Raw genomic sequence first — 6042 nt, 5'->3', positions numbered from 1 at the left:
GCTCCTTAGAGCTGTGGAATTATTTGGAATGTTTACAAATGGTTACTCTAAAAACATAAAGTAATTACAAAATATGTTCATCAGAATTTGATTTAAAGACACTTCATGTTGTGCTCACATTCCCTTAAATGTTACTTCCAAAGGTGCTCAGCCTGTAGCCCAGCTGGCATTTATGGGAAGAGGCAAAGACAGTTTGGGGAAAAAGACAAGGGTGTGGGAGTACAGGGGATGTCAAGGAGAAAGCAGCCTTCCAGTTGAAGATCAGCCCTCAATTTCAAGGTCAGCTTTGGGCTGGCTGGCCCCACAGGCAGAGCATGTGAAGGAGAAGCAGCCCCAGGCCAGGCCTGGGGAGGTCTACATCTTACTGAGTTCAAGCAGAGTCTGGTTCAGCATCATTTCTGTACAAACGTGCTAATCTTTTGTGAATTTCAGTTTATCTTTCAAATCATCAATTGTCTTTTCTACTTGGGCAACAGAACTCTCAGCAAACTCAGCAGTGTTCTCTGCCTCCTTGAGCTTATCAGTAAGAATCTTCATTTCTTCCTCATGTCAGTCTTGGTTTTTAAGAATACTTTTCTTCAGTAGCCCTCAGACACATCATTCTTATCTGCTCATCCACCTCTTGGAAAGGAGACTCTGCAAGCTCACCTGGTTCTTCTGCCATTCCAAATCTTCTTCAATAATCATGAACTTACGAGCCCCCTCTTCATACTTCCTATCCACTTCATCTGCAATGTGCTTAGGTTCTTAGAGTTGGATTTCTTGGGTTCCATCTTTACTTCATCTTTCAGGGCCCGATTTTCAATAACTTTCATACCTCTCTCACTTCGGGGCAGTAGCTAGGCACTCTTGGGCAAGGTCCAGCTCCTCTTCCTCCAGTTCAAGGAGGCTACCTCAGCCTCAGCCTTTTCCTGGCCAGGCTTTCTCCATCTCCTCAGCATCCTCAGCTTGCTGCTGCAGAATCTGGATCTTGCGCCTCACCTTCTCTACCGTGGTCATCCCTGCCATTGTGCCATCTTGTCACTTCTTGATATCTGCCTTCTACCTCCTCCACTCAGCTTGGCAGCCAAATTTTTTCTATTGTTAAATTATAAATTGTATAATCCATATAGATTTTTATACATACTATCAATCTTTAGAAGTTAAAGGCATTTAACATCTTCAATCCTACATGCTTTAAAAGATAACTTCCAAACTTTTCTGAGTGGAAATTGTATTTAAAACAACTATTTGTTCAGTATGATTAAATCATAATTATCTTTATGTACACTGAAATAAATTTTAACAGTGACACAGTAACACTTTTGAATTCTAAAATATTAAAATGATATTGTTTCGGCTTTGTCATTCTCAGATTTGTAAATAAAAATCATATGATGAGAACTATTTGAGAGATTATTTTTGACATGTGTAATGTAAAAATACAAAGTAGAAGAGTATAAGGTAAATGGTTATCTGAAATCTGAGCTTTAGAAATTAGTGGAAGTTGCCTACCAAAATGAGAGATTTATAACAGCTAAGTCATTCCATCTTTTAATTTAAATTACCCTATATTAAATTATATATTCAAATGTATTTTAAAAATGCATACAATATTGTTCTGTAGAATTGAGTTAACATGGCTTAAAGTATACTTGCATCAAATAATTCTCAAATTTTCCATTTGGAAATAATAGTTGTTTCAATTGTGTATAAGCAGTACCAAATATTTCAAGCATCTACTAAAAACCTGCCCTATAACCTACCATATGAAGGTAGTAGAAAATTCCCATTTTGTTGCACACTTAATGGCTCTATTCCCTTAGAATTTAACTCCCAAATATTTGTCCAACTTATCTTCACAAAATGGTTTACACATATGTATCATATGTAAGATTGTTCCTAAGAATCCTGAGAAGCACTAAATCCCCATTTAGTTCTATAATTCATATGAATTTCACATTAGAGGCTAGCTACCATAAGTGGGTTAATGATTTAACCTTCTGAGTTAAAGTACTCACCTAAATTTGTTCAACTCCCTTCAAGTCTGGCTTTGTCTTCCTATAATCTGGAGTCTTCTTTTGAAACCTGATCCTGTTGTTGAATAGTTAAGGCCCAATGACAATGCTCATTTAGGCAAATTTCCTACCACTACTTTTGCTTTTTCCATTATGTCTAATGCAATATCACTCTATAATTTGGATCTTCCAAATACAGAGCACCCACATTTTATTTTTGCCTGGGAATGTTTTTTATATTGCTCTTGCATCCTTGACTTTTGACTGCCTCATATTTTTCTCATGTATTTATTATATTCGTTAGTTGTATGTTTTTTCAACAAAACTTTTTCAAATAGGTGTGTATGATTTCTAAATTAGAGACTTTTTGATTTTGACTTAATGCTCTAAATAAACATTTTAAGGCATCACATAGTGGCGACTTTGAGGAATATTCATTGAGTTGGTCATATTTAATAAGTCAAAAGTGAGTTATTAAAATTGAAGAACATAATAATCAAACAACTGAATGTTTAATTCCACCTGCATGTAACTGTCTGTCTAGTTAGAACCTTACCTTAGTTATACTCATTTTCCTATGTACAAAATTATGATCATATGTTCTCTAATTCTCAAAAAAAAGTTTTTCTTCATTTGTTTTGTTTGTTTTATACTGCTGGAGATCAAACCCAGAAACTAATGAATGCCTTATTAAGCAAGTGCTGTACCACTGAGCTATACTCTAAGCCACATCCCATCAAGCCACATTTATTTTTCTAAAAGTTTCATTCATATGTATATCTGTGTCTCTCAAAACTGCATTAGGTAACTTTTAAGTCATATTTTTTTAATGTTACTTTATTAGTGAGAATAAAACTTTTGTTCCAGAACTTATTAATATATAACAGAAGCATATTTGATATCTTATTCTTCAATATGTTCTTAACAATCAAAAGGATATTTTAAATTTGTATTTCGATCCCTAGAAAGTATCAATAAATATTTTAATCTAATAGTGAAAACTACATATGTATTATTTATTTTTTAACTCTGGTATTTCCATAGAAGCTGCTAAAAAATGTATGTTTATTAAGTTTTACCACTTATCTTCTACTGTGTTTGTTAAAACTCTTTAGTTCAGTGGCCAGTTTGAGGTTTCAATATGGAATTCAGTCAGCTTTTCCGAGCTTCTCCAGAATGCAAAAGTGCTATTTATTTGAATTTTGCTAATGTTTTCACAGAGTCAATGAGATTAAAAAAATAAAAAAGAAGAAGAAGAAAAGAAAAAAATTGCTGTGTTTGTGATTTTTGAATCAGAAAGTTTCTGGCACTGGAAAATGAAGAAGCATTCCTTGCGTTCTGTCAAGTTCCTAACAATGCTGAACTATTAACACTAAATCATTTTGAGCCAAACTTCCTCTCCTAAGATTTGATTTCTTTCCTGAGATGATATGTCAAAAAATATACAGGTACATTTCCAAAGAAAAAAAGTAGGTGTGAATTTATTTTTCTAAAGGACCATAACTATGTTTGGAGAGTTCAAATATATAAAAGTACCAAAGGGTTTTTTTAAAGAAATTTTCATTATTTGGGACCTTTTGATTTCTATGTTGAAATTCTGATATTACTAAAATGAGTCTCTTCTATGAGTTTTTGTTGTTTTGTTGTGATGTGTTGTTTTCTTTTCAATCTTTGGATGTTCTATTCTGTACTTAATAAACCCAATACAAAGCTCTGTGCTTACTATTACCTATTACCAAGCACATCCCAGTTCTATCAGGAAAAAAAAAAAAAAACCCAAAAAACAACTTTTAAGACAATATAAAGGAATTTATGTGTGTGTGTGTGCGCACACATGTGTGTATGTGTGTGTGTGTGTGTGTGTGTAAAGGTACTTTAAACACCATTTACCACCGTTCTGAGGCCATTTTAAGTTCTCTATATTCTGACTAGTCACAGAACAGCAATCAAGTGGAAATGACAGTGACTGACAATTACAGAAGAAATAAAATGGCTTCCAGAAGTGCACAGAGACCTGTGGACCTCAATCAACTGAACTACAAATCCATTAAATGACTTAATTTTGTGTATCCAACTGTGAGATATACTTACCACTACACTGACGAGAGCTATAGATAATAAATGCAGCCTGTAATACAACTCACCAAGTGAGAAGTGTGTTCCTCATGCTGAATAATCTGTGCTTTCCAATACCTCTTGTAGACAAAAACTGAGAAAGTGTCACACAGCTTAAAAAATGGAAAACAGGCTCAGTTTCATGGCTAATACTATCACTAGCTTCAAAAGAGATTCAAATTCAAATAATGTTAATCACAAAATTTAAATATTCTAAACAGTAAACTCTTATAAAATATATTTTAGTTGTTAATGAACCTTTATTGTATTTATTTATATTTGGTGTAGATAATTCAACTCAGTGCCCCAAAAATGCTAGGCAAGCACTCTACCACTGAGACACAGCCCCAGCCCCAACAGTATACTCTTGAAATGAAAGAGTGAGTCTTTGTTTTTATACTTCTAGATGAACACACAGTAACTTTATTATTTTTATGTGGTGCTGAGGATCAAACCCAGTGCCTCACATAAGTGAGGCAAACTGTTGCGGTGTAAATTAATCAATAAAATCAGTAAGAGTATAAGCTATACGTTATAAATTAGTAAAAAATATAGATTATAGAAATGATAATTTAGATAAGGCAATTATAAAGCAAGAACTGTCATAGACAAGCCTAAGTCTCTATTTTGTTGCCTTCTATTAAAAAAAAAAAAAAACTGTTATAAGAGCTGTTTCTGAGAAACTGAAATGAAAGCTGTTTTCTTATAATATATTGTTTTCTATACTTTGTACCCCACAAGATGTACTCAACCCAGGATATGGTGGTCTTGGTGACCCAAGACTTTGAAGTAGATTCTTGCCCCCCGTTAACCACCTGCTCAAACTCAAGATAGGATTGTCTAACACCGGCTCAAACCCAATGTGTGGTTAACTGAGTTGCAAAGCTGACCACTTATTTTCTAGCTTCTGTGACTGGCTTGCTTGCATGATGAGTTGTGGCTTTCATCTATTAAGGTCCTAGGATACAGGCCAGGAAGCTGCTGTTCTCCCACAGAGCTTCAGTCTCTATGGGCGGGTGACATTCCGTGGCCTGATAAATAAAGCTTTCCCTATTTGAATTTGGACTTAAGAGTGTTTTCTGAATTGGCTCCCCATAACACAAATGCTTTACCATTCAGCTACAGCCCAAGCCCAAGAGTGAGGTCTTTTTACATTAATATCTATTTTAAAATAGGCAAGATCACTAAAAAGTTAGAGGTAAGATCAACTTTAATTTTGAAACAAATTTAACCAAATTCCATGTGCTTCAGAGATTTGAACATTTTAGAGATGAAGCATTTTCCAATGCGTACAAAACATATACTATGATTTACGCTAAAAGATTCCAATTGATCATTTTCCTTTTTCTTTTTAAAATCACATGCAAAACTCATTTTCTTACCAATTTAATGACTACTATCAAAATAAAATAATTCATTCACTCATCCATATATTCTTTGGCAGATATTCATTGAGACATAGCTGTGTGTCAGGGGTTTGTAGGAGAGGAAAGTTTGAAAGAATCCACATGAACACCTAATACAACTTCAAGAAAGTAATATTAAAAATGACAAACTTCATTATTCAATAGAATTCAACAGTAAGTAAAATTTAAACTTCAAGATTCTGTTTGTTCATTCACATGTAGTTTCCAGTAGAAATAAATATAGACAGATGAAAAATTTTCTTTTTTCATCAGTAATTTTTCATTAATAATTTTATATGATGAATGTGTCTTAGTCTTAAGTTAATTCATTTGTCTATACTCCCAATAAGTCTGTTCTACAATTTTAGCAATTATCATTAATTTTTACCTCAAAATCTGTAAAATCTACAATTTATTTTAATTTACTTTGGCGTTATAATTGCTGACGGGGAAGCCAAATAAACAAACTGCAGCAAATCCATGCATCTTCTGTGCAGGGAAGAAGCATATGATGATTGATTATT

The 6042-nt window shown here is 33.7% G+C and overlaps 1 pseudogene; it reads right to left on the bottom strand.

Moving 5' to 3' along the window:
- Nucleotides 1-354: 354 nt before the first annotated feature.
- Nucleotides 355-1008, bottom strand: LOC114093486 (tropomyosin alpha-3 chain pseudogene; annotated as a pseudogene).
- Between the last annotated feature and the right edge of the window lie 5034 nt (nt 1009-6042).

The sequence above is a fragment of the Marmota flaviventris genome, chromosome 5 (assembly GCF_047511675.1).
Source record: "Marmota flaviventris isolate mMarFla1 chromosome 5, mMarFla1.hap1, whole genome shotgun sequence".
Lineage (NCBI taxonomy): Eukaryota > Metazoa > Chordata > Mammalia > Rodentia > Sciuridae > Marmota > Marmota flaviventris.
The sequence above is the reverse complement of the archived record's forward strand: the minus strand, read 5'-3'. Positions and strand labels throughout refer to the sequence as shown.